Source organism: Thermobia domestica, chromosome 9 (assembly GCF_964235325.1).
Source record: "Thermobia domestica chromosome 9, izTheDome1.hap1.1, whole genome shotgun sequence".
NCBI lineage: Eukaryota > Metazoa > Arthropoda > Insecta > Zygentoma > Lepismatidae > Thermobia > Thermobia domestica.
The window spans coordinates 263792495-263813634 of NC_137462.1; the positions used below are offsets into that span (position 1 = coordinate 263792495).

Below are 21140 nucleotides of genomic sequence, written 5' to 3' on the forward strand. Positions count from 1 at the left end.
ACGTACACTGAAGGTCTGTGCATCTCACGTTGCAGTTAGCTATTTTTGTACTACAGTAGCTTAAGAGCTCTGAAACCAATGGAACTGTTTTCATACATACGTGTCAGTAGGATTCCTAGACATCAAATCAAATTGAGTATATAAATAAATGTAAATATCCTAATTTCGAGACTTTTTTCTCGTGTCTCCATGAGCAGATATGTGACAAAATATTTTCATTGCATTTAGGATCCTCAAACTACTGTGTGCGCAAGGAAAGGTGGCTTCTGACAGTTCGGTAGAGTACGTGGAGTATTGGAGGCGCTGATGGCAGATGCTCCGCAAAAGAGACTCTGGCGACAAACTTAAGGAAAGATGACTTCTGATAGTTGGGTAGAACACGTGGAGTACTGGAGGCGCTGTTGCAAGCGGCTTCACAACAGAGCAGCTCTGGTGACAAACTTAAGACATTTAACAAGTCGTCTCAACTACCGGAAACAGCGCGGCCAGTGACCTTCGTTGCCTAGCAACAGCGTGAAAGAATACTGCTGTGATTGGCGAACAATCCTCCCTCTCGTTTTGTTAATAACATGTGCAGTTATCTGTCAGAAGCCACCTTTCAGTAACTAGATAATAGTATGAAAGGCGCAGCTGTAGTGACCACGACGACTTGTGTAGTCTAGGTTCTACACGAATCATAGAACTGCTTTCCCTCATGTGTGATACATTCGGGAGAATTCGGTACGATCCGTAGAGTTGCCTTCCGAAAGCACACTTTAGAAAAAGTGAAAAAACAAAAATGCAGCAGCAACGTTATCAAACTTGAGAGGATATGTCGAAGGAGCAAGGAAAAAAGCTTTTAACGAATTATAATAAAAACACTAACAATTATTAGAATTAAACTACAACAACAATAATACCAATAACATGAAACAACAGCAACAAAAAACAGAACGCAACTTAGTCGCAATCCCTCAACATTGCACCAGGAGGAGGTGTTATCCGTACAACGCGAGAGATGATACTGGCAAAAATTCTTGGGTAGAGGTTGACGACCAGGACACACCCTCGCGTTTTATTGGGTGGTGGAAGTGGTAATTCTAGGTCAACCTTCAGGACTCCTCGCGATTATTAAGTGTGGGTACGTTTGCCATAGGCGTAAGTGATTCTTTAAAAATCTCAACTTTTGAGGTGAGTTTTCTTGTTACCACATAAACGGTTATACTTAGAAATAGATTCATTGAATTCAGCATCTTGAAATTAATATAAAAAATCAATTAGAAATTAATCCACACGTGGGCACTTATTACTGGTAACAGATCATTAGTTCTTTAGGATGATAACAAGGCTAAAAATTAACAGAAGACTGTTAAGTGAGAACATTACTCACATAAAGATATATAACAAGTTGGTACATATCTAAATACTGTAATATGTAGCAATGGCTCTGTTTACAATCAGCATATGCTTGTATTTTTAACAAGTAACACTTGTGTCCTACTACAGAGGCAGACGAAAGGAACACTAGCGACACCACTATATCTACTGGAGCACATATAAAACCAAGAACACGTACACATCTGTATCAGTGTTTGACTCAGCTTGCCTGGAGCTTTGAGAGGACTCTAATCCAAGCCTTTTAGGTTGTCTGGAGCTCTAAGGCCTCATAATTCATCCTACTCTCCTTACCTGGAGCATTCTGGAATTCCTAACCTTAGCCTCTCAGCTGTCGTTCAGCTTTGTGGCTTGTTAACCTCTCTCTGCTTGCATGGAGCATTGAGAATTCTAAATCCACCCCCACTTAGTTTGCGTGGAACTCTATGATGTCCCAGCTGTATTCAAATCTGTTGATGCCATCCTGCGTTGACTACTGTGTTCCTCGTCGATGACGTTTTGTCTGCCAGCCGCAAACTGTCGACACCATTCTGCGACATGCTGATGAGACATTACAGTCTCTCCGTAAACCGCTACCAACTGCCGGTGAATTTCAGCTGGTTTTACATGTTTCGCCCATACAAATTGAATTGTTCAGCGAACTTCTTCGCGAGGCCTGTTTTCCAAACAAGTCGTCATTTGTGTTTAAGTGCAACTAGTGTCATAGATGACAGGTGACTGAAACTCTGCACAGTTTCCAACCCCATGTATTAAAATTACTGCGCATCTCTCATTCTTCTATAACACTAGCCAACAATGAAAATGTAACTGGAATGAAGTAGATTTTTTTAACTATAACGACCACGCTGATAACGAAAACGACAATGAAAAACTGGAATTAGCTCTCGTTTCCAAGTTAAAGAGGGTGCATATATTTATATTTATTATATTTTAGTAATATTCATTGTCAATCCCTTCTCTTATAGGCTTTAAATCCCGCTGATTGTAGACAAAGTGATTAAGTTTCTTGTAGGCAACAATAGCTGTTTGTATTTTATCGCAATTTTTTAGCCCGGGCTCGTAGCAACAACGGGGAGGAAAAGGAGATGGTAAGGGAGGAGTGGAGCATGTTTCATTTAAGCGTAATTTCTGTCTGTTACAAGGTGTGTTGTGTTCATGTGCTGGAAGAACGTGTTATTGAAGTGTAGTTAGTGCGTGTGGACATTGTAATTCCTGCGATTCAATATGCCTCGCAAATGCGTAAGCAGTGCTGACTATTTTTGTTACATTTGCGGACAGGCTACATTGAAATCGCAAAGGAGGCCAATAACGCCATATATTAGGAAGGCGTGAAGACTGTACTTTGGATGTGAAATCGGGGACAAGGACAAGCCCTGGGCTCCTCATGTATGTTGCATATCTTGTCTCGAATCTTCATTCGTGATTAAACCGTAAAAGATCTTCCATGGGCTTTGCTATCCCCATGATCTGGCGAGAACCATCAAACCATGTAAATGATTGTTACTTTTGTATGACAACTCCGCTTACACATGGTATTTCCAAGAAGAGAAAGTCTTCCTTGATATATCCTAACATACCGTCGGTCATGAGACCAGTGCCTCGTGGAGATGGACTGCCTGTTCCTGTTCCACCTGGTTGTGATAGTGACGAGGGCGGTAGTGAAACTAGTGCTGCACCATCACCCTCAAAACCCAGTTCTTCGAAAGATCCTGATTTTGTGAATAAAGATGAGGCAATTACAAAATAACGCAGTGTGAACTTAACGACCTAGTGAGAGATCTGAAATTGCCGAAAGATAAAGCTGAACTGTTGGCGTCAAGACTACAACAGTGAAATTGCCTTGATAAGACGGTAAATGTGACTGCATTCCGTAACCGCCATATGCCATTCCTTCCATTTTTCGAAAGTGAAAAGAACTTGGTATTTTGTAGTGATGTATAGGGACTAATGGTAGCTATGGGCATTGACTATAAACGTGATGAGTGGAGGTTGTTCATCGACTCCTCCAAAATAAGTCTCAAATGTGTCCTCCTGCATAATGGCAACGTGCTACCATCGATTCCGATTGGGTATGCACCTTACATGAAAGAAACATATGATAACATGAAACAATTGTTATTGCGATTGAACTATGACAAGTTTAAATGGCAGATTTCCGGAGATCTGAAAGTCATAGGCATATTACTTGGGCTACAACAGGGTTGCACCAAATACTGTTGCTTCGTGAGCCTCTGGGATAGCCGCGATAAAGCACTTCATTACAAAAAGAAAGATTGGCCTAAGCGTCAATCATTTGAACCAGAATCTTACAATGTTATGCACGAAGCACTTATCGAATGCAAGAACATAATTCTCCCTGCTCTTCATGTAAAACTGGGCCTAATGAAAAACTTCGTTAAGGCCATGGACAAAACTAGAGAAGCATTTCTCTATTTGCGCGAGAAATCTCCACGTCTTAGAGAGGCGAAAATAAAAGAGGGGATTTTTGTGGGTTCTCAGATACGTAAACTGTGCAAAGATGAGCATTTCAATACCATCATAACAGGTGATGAAAAGTTAGCTTGGGATGCCTTTGTTCAAGTATCAACAATCTTTTTAAGAAATAAGAGGACAGAAAACTATAAGAATTTTGTGGCAAATCTTCTGCACTGCTACGATAGACTGGGGTGTAACATGTCCTTAAAGTTACATTTCTTAGATTCCCACTTGGTCTTCTTTCCTGACAACTGTGGTGCTGTAAGCGAGAGCACGGGGAACACTTCCACCAGAAAATTTCGGACATGGAAATGAGATACCGGGGAAAGTGGAATGCATCAATGTTGGCCGATTGTTGGACACTTCTGTTGGTGATTCCCTCATTAAACTACAAACGCCAGGCAAAGAGGTTCCTCCGAGGGATAACAACAAGGTCCATGCAAGGATATGCTTATATAGGCAATAACGTAAAATTATCATAACTTCAAAATGAGAGCTAATCTTGCATTTCATTGTCAGCACACCCGAAAATATAACGATTAGCTGTTCTCATACCAGTTACAGAAAAAAAAGTAAAATTTTGTTGGCTAGTGTAACAGGCGAAACTCCAGTAATATCGACATTTTTAACCTTGATTTCTAATCCTCCCTCGTAGAACCGGCTCTCAAAAGTATTTTATCGATCCGACTACTTACATCTGGGCGACAATATTCTTTTTCAATACACAGTGTTTGAGAAATAAAAGAAAAATCAACAAAAAATGCTCTAAATCAATTTCAGTGTTTCATTTAACTTTGTTGCTAAATGGTTTTTCTTACCTTTGGCGGTCTCTGAGAAAATCAAAGGATGAAAACCGCTGCAGAACACGATAGCGTATTTACAACTTGAACATACATAATCGAGTAATAATGAACGGAATAATTAAAGGCTTTGTTTCTTTGAGCAAATGCCGTTGTGTAGCCATAAACACCTTGCAAAGGTTGCGTCACAGAAGCCATTTAAATTCACTGTGTAGCGCAATGCAAATCACATTGTGTGTGTCTTAATTGATTTCATACAATCAATTTCAACATGCGGAAGTAGGAACTTAGCCACGGACAATAAAGTTTGTAAACTCTTGCCCAAAACATTCTTATGATAGAATGAAAAATACTTACTTTTCAAAAATGTATTCTCATTTACAATGGGGAAAGTTTTAGTACTCAATATAAAATACCTTTAAAGCTCAAATCACTGAAAGAAGAAGGCAAGACAGGGAGGTATACACAGGAAAAGCTGAGGTGTTGAAACAACACAAAACGACTATCATTTTAGCGTTTTACTTGTGTGTAAATTCAACATCAAGGATAGCATATCAGAAATGCCTCGATACTGGCTGCAAGTATTTTCATTGGCTTTTATTGTTTGGCATGAGCGAAGCTTTACGTATTATACACCTTGTTTCAAAAAGAACATACGTATTTCAAATGCATATATTTATTAAACTTTAAGACATACGAATATGAAATTTTACACACACATTTACGAACCTCTCGAGTTCAAATTACAGATGTTCAATATGTCCTCTATCAGCGACACGAACAATATCAATCGATGTTCAAATAACTCCCATACTCGGGCAAGCATTCCCGCGTCACTGATGTTATGGCAGTACGGATCCGGTTCTTCAAGCGTCACTGATGTTATGGCAGTACGGATCCGGTTCTTCAACTCTTCTAGGTTGTGTGGGAGTGGTGGTACATAAACGTTGTTTTTAACGGAACCCCGCAGGAAGAAGTCACAGAGTGTCAAATCCGGTGACCGTGGAGGACAGCTGAGACATGCTAAGTCGCCAGCTCCTTGTCGACCAATCCAACGGTTTGGCAGAGTTTCATTCAGATATTCACGTACTTGACGACTCTAGTGAGGGGGTGCCGCGTCTTGTTGAAAAATGAAGTTGTCTTCGTTCAGCCTCGGAAACAACCAGTTTTGCAACATAGCGAGATACTGCTGACTGTTAACCGTGTTTTCATTGAAGAAGAAGGGTCGTAAACAGATGATCGGTATATCGCACAAAACACATTGATTTTGGGCGAATCTCATTTTCTTCTTTCTGGGATTCCACAAGGTTCGGCATTATCACCATTTTTATATCTTTAATTTGTCACTGATATGACTCCACTACCAGCCAGAGTACATGTATTTCAATACACTGACGATACTGCCTTCTTAGCACTTGGAATAAAAAGCAACATATCAATACGCTTTTGCAGACTGCCATAGAGAACTTGTCACTGGTGCACAAAATGACATCTTCACATTAATGCTTTAAAAACTCAAGCCGTCATATGTTTACCATCCAAAAAATCAACCATAGTTTGCCGCAATCCAAATAGATTATCCGTTCAGGTAGACCAGGTTCCCATACAAGCAAGTAAGACAGCAACATATTTAGATGTAATATTCGATCGGCACCTCACTTGGAAGCAGTACCTTGCATCGATTTCATGTAAAACATACAATCGCGTAAACTTACTAAAGCGTTTAACTGGCACTACCTGGAATTTGAAACCTGCCACTGTCCTGACAACTTATAAAGTATTTCTTCGTCCAACTCTTACACATGGACATACAGCTTGGATATCCGCCCCAACTAGCGTTTACCACAAACTTCTAGTACTTGAACGTCATGCCTTCCGAATCGCTCATGGACTTCAACTACCCAGTTCTACCCAACATATTTACAGTCTAATCACATTTCCTACCTCACAATACCATATAGAAAAACTCAGGCTTACCTACCTTACCAAACGATACCGAGATCATCATCCTCTTCTTATTGATGCCATCACCATTTATCAGTTCATCCCACGCCCTCTCGATATATACAAACGCCCTTGTCATTATTATTTACACTGTACTGTTATACACTTCAACCGAATCACCCAGACTTAAACTCCTCGATGATTTTCATACTCAATTTCATCACCGACTCATAACTCCATCTTATCCTGCACAGTGATTCACCTCTGTTACTAATATGGGCTCCCCTGTCCTCATCATAGCCTAGAGCGGCCTCTAGGCAAGAAGATTTTCTCATTTGTCCTTTTAACATTTCCTATGTGTTGTGGCAGGTTTTGCACATAATCTCATCTCTTGCCTCTATCGTCATACTAATCGATACTACTTTTGGTCTAGTGTTTAACGTATTTCCATCTGCATCTGACTTGTAACTCTCTGATTACCTCTTTAATCATTTCTTCTTAATTTAACATCCTTTCTTCTATGAATATTGCATTTTTCATATTATGTATACTATGTGTTATGTATGTATTATATAATATCTCTGTATTATGTCGTATGTCCCAACCCAAAAGCTAAGGCTGAAAAAGCCTTAAGTCCTATGTTTATTTATCGATTTTAATAAATAAAGATAAATTTATATATACCTTCCCATACACCATCCTGCTTGCATCCAGTATCCCATTTTCTAAAATTCCCTTCCCTAAAAGAAGGCATAAGACTCTCATAGGGTGCTAGCCTTCGGCTAGCTTTTAAAGAAAGGTAATCATTTTTGTTGTTTCAACGCCTCATTTTTTGCTGTGTAAAGAAATGTTGCAGTGTGTCAGTATTTACGGATTTAGGAGTGGTTTATCTCAAAACTATGAACTCCGGGCGACATCGGTCTTGTTGCTCACCTATTACGTACTACTGCATTTGTCAACGTTCACGTACTTATGTTTCTTACATATTTGTCTGGTTTTCTAAGAAAGGAAGACCTGATCTATGTCGTAACAGAGCATCGAACTCGAAGTAACTGCATTGTTTTTCTTAAAAAAATAATAATCCCAGATAACAACATTGTTTAAAATCTATATAATTAAAAATGAATGTGTTGGTAATTTTCAGCCAACTCCTAGTGGCCATGACGGATCGTGAAGCATGGGCCAGTGTTTGTAGCTTTTCTTAAGAAAATTTCCCTCGATTGACACAAAGTGTTCCCCTTTCGTATCAGATTTTCCCTCGTTTTCCGAGTGTCCAATTCTTATGACAAGAGTTATGTGGTAAGATTGATGTAGCTAGATTAAAGGGAGTGATAAGCACGCTTCTATTTCATTTACTTTTTGCCATTTTTCACATAAAAATACACAGAAATATACCCAGCCAAGAATGGGTACAATAATAACTTTTCCGTTTTGGTTAAATTTACCTACGAAATTTCCCTAGATTGGGAAAATTTCCCTCAAACTACAAACATTAGCCTAGGCTCTACACATATCATAGAACATATCATGGTTTCCTTCATGTGTGATACGCTGGAAGAATTTGGTCCGATTAGTGAAGTTGCCTTCCGAACGTACTTGAGAAAAAATGAAACAGCAAGAAGTGCATCAACAACGTTGCGAAATTTAGAGGGCATTGCAAACAAGCAAAATAAAAGCACCTAAATTTAGAGGGCATGGCAAACGAGCAAAATAAAAGCATCTGAATTCAGAGGGCATGATAAACTAGCAAAATAAAAGCACCTAAATTTAGAGGGCATGGTAAACGAGCAAAACAAAAGCACCTAAATTTAGAGGGCATGGCAAATGAGCAAAATAAAAGTACCTAAATTTAGAGGGCATGGCAAATGAGCAAAATAAAAGTACCTAAATTTAGAGAGCATGGCAAACAAGCAAAATAAAAGCACCTAAATTTGTAACACGAACATTAACAGTTATTCGAATTAAATGGTGACAATAATAATAGTAAAAATATAAAATAACGACAGCAGTAATCAAATGAAACTTAGCGGCAATCTGACAACACTACACCCTCAGGAGATGTTCTCCGTGTAGCGCGAGAGATGACACTGACAAAATTTCTTGGGTGTGGATTGACAACCAAGACACATCCTCTTGTTTTATTGGGTGGTGAAATTGGTAAATCTAGGTCAAGCTTCACGACTCCTCGCGATCACTATAGACATCTGCATCGATTTTAATGATTTCTGGTACAGAGTTCGACCATGGCATAACTCAAATTTTAATAATATTGCTTTACTCTAGAAAAAGAAAACTCACTAGGAACAGAATTTTAATGGTTAATAGTGGATTTCACAACAAGGGATTAATTTTGTTTATATAAATTGATAGCAGAAGTGCTGGGTTCTCTTTAAATACATTTGAACTTTATTTCTAGGGTTTTAATGCTGTTCATTTTATTAAAAGCGACTGCAATTACGATTGTGCTTTAAATACGGAAGCACAAGATTATTAATTAACGAAGTAATAATGATTGGGAGTTTGTGTAGGTGAGCTGTTCCAATGGAGAGGAAATACCGTTTTGTTGCTGTGAAGACAACCGACGAAAACACATGTAGAGTGTCCATTATATCGAAATGCAAGATTGTGTTTCATTTAAACATTATTGCTTCTAATCCTGAGAGATTACGTAAACGAAGATGAACAACAGTAAGGTAGTTACATAAAGAATGTATTGAGTTATGAAATAGTGTGCGTTTGGTAAGGAAGTACTGATATAAAAGAAAAAAGAAATTACGGGGAGTAATCAGAAAGTAAGGTTGCAAAGCCTGCAGTGAAACGTTTTAGACCCATTTCATGCATATATTAGGTTATTTCTCGACATAGTTTCCATATTGGTTGAGGCAATTGTAGCATCGTGGGATGATTTTGAAGTTTCCCTCCTGGTAAAAATCCTGTCCTTGCGTGTTCAGTCACGTTGTTACGAAGTGCTTTACCTCCTCATTCGAAGCGAAATGACGGCCTCCTAGATGCTCCTTCAAGTCCGGGAACAGGTGAAAGGCGCTTGAAGCGTAACGTGATCCTTCTGTTGTCCTGAATAAACTCCTCCACGCTAGCTGTGTTGAAATCCGCTGATACTGTGCTGGTTTGTCCACTGCACTCCTCGTTGGTGACGTTGTCTCCACCACCTGCGAACTTTCAACATCATTCTGCGACATGCTAACAACACATTACAGTCTACCCGTAAACTTCTACCAGCTTCCGGTGAATTGCACCCGCGGTTACATATGTCGCCCACACAAATCGAATAGCTGAGCGGACTTCTTCGCGAAGGTGGCGGGTGGCTGAAACTGTGCACAGTTGCCAAGTCAATGTATCAAAATTCCCGCACACACATCATTCCTCTGTAACAGACGAAACTCCAGAAATATCGGCCTTATAACCTTAGTTTTTGATCCTTCCCCGTAGTTTATCCTTAACTCAGACATTGAACACGAAAACAACTGGACTAGTATCAGTGCATTTTCATTCAGTGTATTCTAGCGCCAAAGAGGGTTCAAATTCTTTCTACAAAGCTATTCTCTCCCTGCAAACAACAGGCAGTTCAACTAGTTGTGTATATATAAAAAAGAAAATTGTAGATTCCAGAAGTTCTTTTTAAACTTTTCATTTCTTGGTAAAAAAAAGTATATAATAGTGCCTGTAGTAAAAGAGAGAGAGATATATATTTTTGTTTAAGTTTCAAAAACTGAAATTTCTAGGTTAACGTCTCACAATTACATCCGAAAAGAGACGGACAAAGTTGAAAGTGAATGATTATCAAGGAATTGTCAGAATTAAAGCCTGTGACAAACATCTTGGTATTTCAGCTAAACGAGTAAAACGCAAGCTCTGACTCTACGTTGCCAAGTGGTAAAGTGATGTGGCTATGGATAAACAAACTACAGCGCGATTAGGTGACAGGGGATAGACGTGGATGTGTACAAAATAAACGTGACAATACTGCTGGTCACCCATTTGCTAGCAGCATTTAAAGGGAACTTGGAGCGCCGCCTTCAAATGCCAAGATGTTTGTCACGCCGTTTAGAATTTACAAGGAAACAGAACAACCCCGAATAAACCCATAGACACAATGTCCATCACAAACTCATACAGCCTGAGATAAATCTGTCGTGCACCAGATATGAGCGCTTTACCACTCACTTTGTGGCAAGTTCAGTTCTCGAGGATAGAGCATTGAGAGTATTGCGGTTGTTCGTATTTCACCCTAAGCTGTAAATCCATGTCGCATACAGCCTCGGTGCTACAAAGAAACATTAAACATCAGCTAAGAAAATAGTTTTCAAGTGTATCAGTACAACTAGTGGCTTCAGAATAAGTGTATTAGGGTAATGGAAGAGAAGTAAACCAACTAAGTCGTGGAACACAATATGAAATAAAGTATACCAGACTAAGAGAAAAACTTGATTAAACTGAACTCACTAGCACGAAACTCGAAGGTGTTAATCCGTTCAGGTAAGAATTTTAAGTTGAAGGACATTGGCCGGTACATTGTGAGTTCCACCACTCCATTTATATTAGTTTCTTAACTAGTTTCCATTACTTCTTTACAGTTGACATCTCGCCCTCATCACATTGGATGGACCAACACTAGTAAAACCATGTAATATTCCCCACTGACCACTTATCAACGTACTGACCAGAGGCAACACTGAGGCAAATCAAAATTGCAGGAGGTCAATTGCACCATCCTACATACTCGTAACGCCGCTCGTACTCGTAACTTTTCAGGAAAAAACAAAACAACCACGTAACCTAAGAAAATAATGGTGTGGTAACAAGACATCGCGACTGAAATCTCGTAACCAGAACCTCATGGATTTATAATTTCGCCTGTCTAAAATCTCGTCGTCTTAACTTTTCAGTCGAAAATTAGCCAAAATATCACGTAGGCAGAATCTCGCCCTCCAAAATCACAAGAGGCAACATCTCGCCATACCGATTTCTTTAGTATAGTGTTCAAAATTTTGTTGTACATTACTGTACATAGCCCTATATATTTTTTTAAAAAGTACCATATGCAGCGAAACTCCAATTAAGAGAAATCCGTCAATAAATGACACCTCCATAATATGGACATATTTTTGCATATAATATTTATTATGGGACAGATTCCTCTATTTTGCGGACACTGTCAGGCACAGATAAAGAAAATTGTCTTATCTCACTAACATGTTAGTAATATTTTCATAACGAAGAGGAACTATTCTCAATTCAAACGTATTTAGCACAGAAAGTACTCTTTATAATTTGATAATAGGTATGAGTATTGTAATTAGAAAATCCATTTCAAGTAGATTAGCTGCCTTCCCGTGATTATAAGATATGGTCGATTTGAATGTAGAGAAAAAACTATATAAATTGTGCACTTTTCCCTCTTAAAAACGGATTTCTCAAAAACGCTGGTATACGTACGTGTTCACTTGCTTTTAACGAGGAATTTATAAACAGAATTTCTTATTTTTAACTTAGATTTATAAGATACTATATATTCGACGTAAACTTTGAACCCCCGCCGTCACCAAATAATTTAACCAAATACATTCGATCAGGGGCTTTAGGACGTCATTGCTCTCTGCTGAGTTTGAGATAAATACACTGTGTCTGTGTATATTTACATATAGTATAATATAATATAACTATTATAATAACAATTATGAAAAAAAAAAGAAATTTTATATACATCGGGGAGCATTCCTCTCACCCAGAAGCAGAAGCAGAAATGATGTTGCTAGATTCAATGGATAAGATTTCCGTAATTTTGACATATTTTCTGGTTACATTGATTTTGAACCCGCAATTTTTTTAAAGCATCTAGTGTCTAAAGTAAGCGTTTCTGGTTTCATATTACTTATTTCTTGGATTCTTCTTCCCATTATTATTTTGACCCCAGGAACTCTTACGAAATTCTGACCTGTGAGGCTCAAACCAGCGCTATTTGATCCAGGAGGTTTCGGGTAGTGATATTTTGATCATGTCAGATTTTGGACGGCTATGATTTGGTCGGGAGACTTTGTCCGTATACCTTAACCTTCGGATACCCAAGTGGTACAAATATGGCCCATGCATATGTTTTACTGTATATTTTATGATACAGACACCTGAGGTTGACTAGTGTTCTTTACATTGTGGACCAGAGTGTAAGGAAACTTATTTCCTTAATAACAATTACATTGCAAGGTGATCTGCTTACTTATGTGGCTAAAATCACTGCACTGAGAAAAATCCGTTCTCCTGACAGCGGTATATTGTATATATATATATATATATATATATATATATATATATATATATATATATATATATATATATATATATAATATGGAATCCTCTTGCTTACTACAGAAATCAGTATGAAGCATACATTACCTATATGCTTCATACGCATTGCCCTTAGATGTTACATCATGCCGTTGCAGGATGTCTGACATCTAACAGTTTTCCGTATATCTCATGCATATACTTATGTTAAATTCCTCAGCTATATGTTATATACGTCCATTTGTATGTGAGATCCTGACCGCTTATATTGTTTCATACAGAACGTACGTATAGATGGAACACTTATACAGAAAGTATTATAAAACGTGCGTTTTCAGTTATACGTCCGCTGTACGTTAAGTCCAAAAACTACAGGAATTACACATGGAACCTATCTTTATAAGTACGCCACATACATTTTTTTCTCCGTGTGGGATACATTTGTACCACCTTTGGTTATTTGATTGTTTGATTTTTGCTCAACAAAATATAGAAAAAATAACAGGTAATATTAGAGCCTGTTGCAATATTGCATTCATATTCGAATATTGTAACCTTTCATGCCACTAAAATATTACGAAATTAATACAGTTGTATTGCGTATAAATAAATGTCCGTTTCGCTAACCTAACCTACATAAACTTAACCTAGACTAACCTACACTAACAAAACCAACATAGTCTAACAAAGCACAATCCAACATAATATACCAATATTACCGATGCCAAAAATAATGATATTTCTCATGGCAAAAATTTGTATTGGGGTACACTTGTACAGTCACCAACATTAATAAATGGAGGTTGGAGCCATAAGAAATAATGGCTTCAGCCTCCATTTATTAATGTTCGTTACTGTACACCTATTGGGAATCCGGAGTTCAAAAAAAATATATATATATCATGGATATGCAATGGTTAAACAATATAATGGTAGCATTTTCGTGTTACGTTTACAGATTGTGAATAGATACATTGCTTATCGTATTTGTGTCTTTGTTTCATACTCTTCCATGTCTGAAGTGACACATAATGTAAATTTTGTGCATAAATTAACAGATGAAAGAACTTCCTGTTTACTCAATTTCCTTTCTTTACGTAACTAATGTATCTTAGATAACCCAATCTCATTGTTGTTCTTCGTCTTCTAAAAGATCAAATCTGTCATTTAAAGAAAAAATCTTTTATAGTGCTCCATTTTGAAAGTTTTAAGACGTGCGTTCAGAGACTCAACAGGATTCTGGTTGTGGACCTTTTGTTTGGTTATCTGCTACAGATGCCTGATTGTCTCAGACCTGACCGAGTTTACAAGAGAGAAATAAGAGAGAATGACCAAGGTACACACATATATTTAAAGCTTAATCCTTTCTTTGAACGTTGTAACGTGTTTACCCCTTAGAATATTTTAACAATAATCTGAGGTCAACACTTCCTTGGAATAGTGTATATTGTAATAGCAAAGCAAAATCTTAACGTGAAACGTTTATTAAGAATTATATAAACAAGCAATATTACACATGAATATTTTCTTTAATATTTGAGTAATGTTCCTTTCAACTAACAGGTTTATAGCAATAATAGCACAATTCCTTGAATACGACATAAGTCTAAATGTTAATACTTCTGTTTCATTTGTATAATAAATACCACATAATGTTAACACAATTAAGTTGTTTTTGAACATTTATAATTGAGCACTTCCATGTACGAGGCTTGTTCGGAAAATAAAGTATCGTTTTGAAAAACAAATACCAAAACAGGTTTGTTCAAGCAAAATTTATTTTTACATGAAAGACCACACCTTAAAATTTTTCGACATAGTTTCCGCCAATGTTCAAACACTTGCCACAGCGTGCGAGAAACTTGTCCAAACCTTTCTTAAAGAAACATCCCGCCAGTGAAGACAATCATAACCAACAGTGTTTTTTCTGTCGTCACTTTCAAAACGCTTACCACCGAGCTCGCGCTTCAGGTGCGACAACATTGTGAGCTAGTGGTCTACTATGCCACGCTTAATTGCATGCATGGGGAGCTTGCCCGCGACCGTTCGGTCTATTTAATGGACGGGTTCCGCAAGAATGTAATGCACCCCGCCCGTAGTTGCACAATATACGCTATTATTGCTCGTGCACGAAGTGCACCGTCAAGATTTGTCCCCTAACCTTGACACCTAAGTGTGTCACCCCCATTCTCTGAGGGAGTGGGATACGCCCACTGCGCGGCCAGACCGAAGTCCTGAGTGCCTACCAGTAGACCTACTGGTTGAGGCAGACTGCTAGCGAGTCAGTCCTACCATGCTCTGCAGGCATGGCGCCCGAGCGTTGTAAGGCAAGCTCACCTCCCGCCCGTTTTCACCGTTACCCAGATTCCTGGGATTGGCTCCCACAAGCTACCGAATTCCACGGTATGACCACAGCCCGGCAGAGTCCAACCCAATCCGGGGCCCCAGGCAATGCCCGAGGGGGCTTGTTCAATCCCGTCCCTGCCTACCTCTATCGTTCAACTGGCAACCGCCTTGTCGTGTAGAGGTACCACGCACACGTCGAGATACTCCCGTATCTCATCCCGGATCCAATGGTACGTGTTGAGTCACCATTTGAGTTTGGTGCCGGCCCATTTCCCACAGTCTTTCCTCCCTTTGGCAGGATCAGAACCGTTACCCAGATTCCTGGGATTGGCCCCTCCTCCACCTCCGTTTGGTCTCACTGCAGGCAGGAGTCCAACACTCCCTTCCCGGTAGGGTCGTCCGAACAATACGGGACTTCCTCTAATTACGGTAGAGGTACACCGTACATTACCAGAGCCAATGACTGATGTAGACCGTTTGCTCAAGGCAGACATTGTCATTTGGGAGCCGTGTCTCCCCAAGCCCCGAGGAGTTGTGTCTCCCCTGGTAGGCGCGCTCAAACAATACGGGGCTACCTATCTTTAACGTGTTTAGGTACCACGCACACGTTGTAGCAACGCTACCTGTCCGAATCCCAATGGTACGTGTAAGCCACCATTAGAAGGGACACCCACACCCTTCCTTCGGTAGGGTCGTCCAAACAATACGGGACTACCTCTTCTTACGAGAGAGGTGAACCGTACATTACCAGACCCAATGGCTGATGTAGAATGTCTGCCTTTAAAGACAATGGCCATTTGGGAGCGGCGGCTCCCCTGGTAGGGTCGTGGCTCCTGCACCCAGTTGAACGCAGAAGACCTGGGACGAAGGAGTGACCCACTTCCTCAGCACTTCTGAGGTACAAGTATGCGTTAGGATACTGAAAATCCCATCCAGGACCCAAGAGAACGCATTACACTCTCTTTGAGAGCAGCTACAACTCTCCTGGTAGGGCGCTGGATCCGCCCACACTCTTGGACACACCAGCTACCCACTCTTTTTGGCGTGTTGGGGTACCACGCAGCCTTATCTCCCGGACCCAAGGGCACGGCTTAGTTGCCTATTTCGGGGGACACCCAAGGGATCACCCCCGCCGGTAGGTACGGCAGCCTAAGCTACCTACCCCACTGAGGACGTGATGGGGTCACACGTACTCTCCCAGATCCAATGGCACGAGTTAGTCGCCCATTTCGGAGGATCCTTCCCTCCGCCGGTAGGTTCTTGTCCTCCCTTAATCCAGCCCATAAAACAGGACCGGCCGAATCGGTTGGACATCCAAGATGGAGCCTGTTTCCAAGATCCACTCGAGACCAATCTCCCCCACAGGGAATCACTATGACCACATGCATGCCACAGTGGGCTGAACCAGTGGGGGTCCCTCCCCCTTTCTCAGCACGGGCTTGGGACCGGCCATGGCTCGCGCTTCAGGTGCGAGAACAGTAGTCAGACGGAGCCAAGTCGGGACGCTACGGCAGGTAGTCAAAACTGCACCTAATCGAACCGTCGAATTAACGTTTGAGTGACGCCAGCGGTATGAGAACGAGCATTATCATGGAGTAACACAACTCCTTTACTAAGCATTCTTCTCCTTTTAGATTGCACGCCGAAGTGTTCTCGAAATCGCACAATATCGTTCCGCATTTGATGGTTCAAACAAACAGTGCGTACTTAGCAGACACTAACGGGATGTTTCGTCGAGGAAGGTTTGGACAAGGTGGTCACCCACTCTGACAAGTGTTTGAATATTGCTGGAAACTATGTCGAAAAATAGTTTGTGTACTCTTTCATGTACAGATAAATTTGGCTTGAACAAACCATTTCAGTATATTTTTTCAAAACAACTTACTTTCCGAACACACCTCGTGGAAACGAAGAATCACAATTCTGTAGTAAAATAAATTTTCCAGGTTAACATTTATCATATTTAACAATAATTATATCTAAAGTGATCCCTTTTTTATACCGCGATTGTACCGTATTATCTTCCTTTCCAATTTTACAAAACATTAAGACATTCTATTAAAATTTCCAAGTCCTTCTAGGATAAGTTATTTTTCTTAACCTACACCTTAACCTTACATGCAAGTTTTCAGGGTGATTCGTATTCGGAACAGCTCGGTCAACGTCGGTCCTAGTTCCATCCATAGCCACTAAGGGGCAGCACCACTCGGTACACATATTCAGATTTTTGTCTCTTCCCTGACGCAAATAATCGTGCTCGTAAAAAATTAATATTATGAAAGTAAGGAGGTTATTATTAGGGTTATTACGCTACAAAGTCCTCCCCTGAAAACTTCTTAACTTTCAAAATCTTAATTATTTTGCTCTGTTGTTTGTTTGAAGTTTATCGTCCCTCTTAGCACCGAAGCTATATGAGACGTGCTTCTACAGTTGAAGGTGAAATCCAAACCACTGTAATACATTCAATTAAAAACCTGTCATATCTTTTTCGTGAGAATACGGAACATTTCGATCCTCCCCCCCCCCCGCGCGCCCAAACTTTCCAATCCAATCCAATGAACTATAGTATGATAAGTGAAAGTTCCCTAAGCTGCAGCTACTTTTCTCTTTTCATTCTCTGCAATTAATTGTAGGTAGTGAAGACATTTACAATCCAACTACAAAATAATCGCCTTATAAACTCAAGATGACGTCATATGAAAACGCTTTACGGGAAAACAATATGCAAATAATCTTGTTTCATATAAATCGGTGATACAATCTACCTTCAATATTTTTCTCGCGCTTAGCAATATTTATTTACATGGCTTAATTTGCCAAAATTACGTTTGTCAGTTTAACACTTCAACCGAAACACGAGTTTTAGAAACGTTACGAGAAACACAAGGTCTCAGAGACCCATTAGTCAATTTTGTATTATACTGTATTTACTATCAAATGTATTTAAGGTTCTTTTATAATAAAAGGGCCAAATAAATTTAAACTTTCACGAGCAACCAGGGTTGCCAACATTGCGTTTTAAAATTTACCACTGGGTCTCAGAGACCCATGTTTCGGTTAAAGTGTTAATTTGATGAAAACTTAGCTGATTTTTTCTTTTTGTGTTGTGTGTAATTGTCAAAGCCAGATTTACATACTTGTAAGCCTTAGACCAAATCACAATTCTGTGGCCCTAGCCTCTCAGAAAGATTATTTATAGTTCTTGTTAACTTATCTCTTGTTGGAGGAAAACACACTCATCTTTCCTGTGCTTGTAGATGTAGAAGTACTCGAAACCATCTTATGTTTGCTTGCTTTTTGGAGTTGGAGGGTGTTCGAGTTTCTACCAGGTGCAATGGAAAAAGTAGCATTGCAAATTTTGCTTTCAACTTCATAGTTCAACTTCGTTGCTTTTGGAAACGGATACTTCTCCCTGAAATTGGAAGAAAGCGTGTGCTTCAGTTTAGGCATTCTTCATGATATAAAATTTGAACAGTTCAGTTGTAATGTATTATCAACGACAGCTCTAAGATTGCAGATCCCCGTGACAACAACTGCAACTCTGCGCTGTGAGTATATTGGCTTGCTTACAATCAAATCGGAGATTTTCGGTGGGATAACTTACTGGAAGCTATTACATGCTACAACTTATTGTTCATTCACTAATTACAGGATTATCAGCCAATGACAGAATTTTTTAATTTTTACTTTCCGAATAAGCTGATATCGATAGCAGAAATGGGACGGGATTATAATACGGCACATTTGCCTGTCCCGACTAAATTCACGGGGACGCGGGACACTCGGGGCCAAAATCGTGACTAACCCGTTTTTTACGGGACGTATGGAATGCTTACATTCAATATTCTTACACCGGGAATGGAATCCGGGATCAACTGAACCAAATCCGAACAGTATCTATTCATTACAGTTTACGCTATTTTTTGCGTAGCTCTTTCCCTTTGCTACTTTTAATAAGCATTGATTTGTTCCTCATATAAATAATTCTGATATCTTTAATTTAACGACGAAGCTTCTAACGAGAGTACAGATCCTCATTAGCGTATCCTTATATAGCGGAAACGCAGGATTGTTGTATGTATGTTCGGGATAAAGAGGGTACTATTTAAGAAATTCTTCACCACATACCGAGCTTTGCTCATACCGAACGATAAAATACAATGCAAATACTCACAACCAGTAACGAGGTATTTCTGATATGCTCTGAAGGCGAGACATCACTTTGGTGTGATTGGTGTTGAATTGACACACAAGTAGCACGCTAAAGTAGTAGTCATTTTGTGTTGTTTCAACACCTCATTTTTTTGCTGTGTACTAACTCATCTTGATCAGAAACACCAACTCAATATTCATAATGCCAAATGCTTCATATATTTTGACATGTTAGTTAATTACCGTCCAGTATATATTTGTATCTATAACCAATGATAATTTAAGATGATCCCTCCAGGGGAAGACTCTCAATACACAAAGGTGAAGACAATACTGCGGATATACTAGTAACCTACTTGAAAACGATGAGAGATATGTCTTAGGAGAAGTTTTGCCGCAGGCCACCTCTGAAATCATTCTTGTCTATACGAACTTGGCCTTGTCATGGCATTACCCGTTTCACCCCACATTACATATTTTTCGTTTTGCCACTGCTTCTATGACATAACATATCAACAACAATCGCCACTGCATCTAATTACTCCGAATTTTTTTTTTCTGAATAACCCTATGACAGGAGCTTTGTTCTACTTTCGAACAGTTGGTAGATAGGGATGCGCACGAGACAAGATTTGTGGCTGTCTCGTCTCGAAAATGTGCTGTAAAAGTGATGTCTCGACTCGAAAAATGTATATTTCTCTACTGGAAGAGCCGTGTCTCGACTCGAATTTTGTAAGGAAAATCCTGTCTCGACTCGTCTCGTGCGCATCCCTATTGGTAAATATTACCTAGCGTATACTACTCCAAAAACGAAATTAAATGAAACGTCCACGGTTAAATCCTTAGGCTAAGGGAGACGGTGCTTAAGGCAAGTAAATGATGATGGAGGAATGAGAAATGTAGGATGAAACAGGAGTACCCTGAGGAACCCACAGACAAGATATTGTCCACTTCAAATTTACTTGGTAGGGGATCGAACCAGGGGCCGAAAGCACTCTACCACGGAACCACTGCGTCTTCCGTATACGATTTCGAATTACTAGTGTAAGGGCCACTCATAGTGATACGTGTTCACTTACCTATCCACAAAGAAAGACGCATGTTGCCTATTGTGTTTACCAGAATCTAGAGACAAACTTGATTACATATATTAATTAACCAGTGAGTCTATTTAGATAATGCAAACAACCGCTTTGTTTTCCTTAGCATTAATCACTTCGCCGCACTACTCGGTTCACTCCAAGTGGCTCTCTACACCACAAACCAGAAGATAATAGTAGTAAATGAAATATAGTTAATTACTACTTCACCGCAAGTGCCGGAGGGAAATGATTTTGGAATTAGGAATTACATCCCTGAGCTTTCGGCATCTGTGGCTATGTTAGTCCGTCACGAATGACGGACCACGTCCCTCGACAATCACACTGCGGTGGAAATTAATGAGGGAGAAAAATAGGGAAGAGAGGACCATTGTTAGGTACCATCCCCGTATTCGACCTGTGTGAATCACCATTCAGAACCCAGGGAAACCTCACTTAGGATAGCTAGCCTCAAAAAGCTCTCACACTTTTTCGACCGAGTGTCCTCACCAGGAATCGAACCCGAGATTCACACCAAAGGCGTTGGCGATTACGCTATGTGGGGCCACAACGGGAAAAAGTGAGTAGGTATATGCGAAGAAATAGATAGGTACAGTTGGTCGAAAAGTCAGCTCTCTGTCCCAACATATTTTGTGTAATTTACTAGTAA

General features: G+C 39.7%; 1 protein-coding gene across 7 annotated transcripts in view; it reads left to right on the forward strand.

Annotated features, from left to right (window-relative positions):
• Nucleotides 1-21140, forward strand: part of SPR (G protein-coupled sex peptide receptor) — a 2424528-nt gene that overhangs the window by 2172210 nt on the left and 231178 nt on the right. The window lies entirely within an intron of this gene.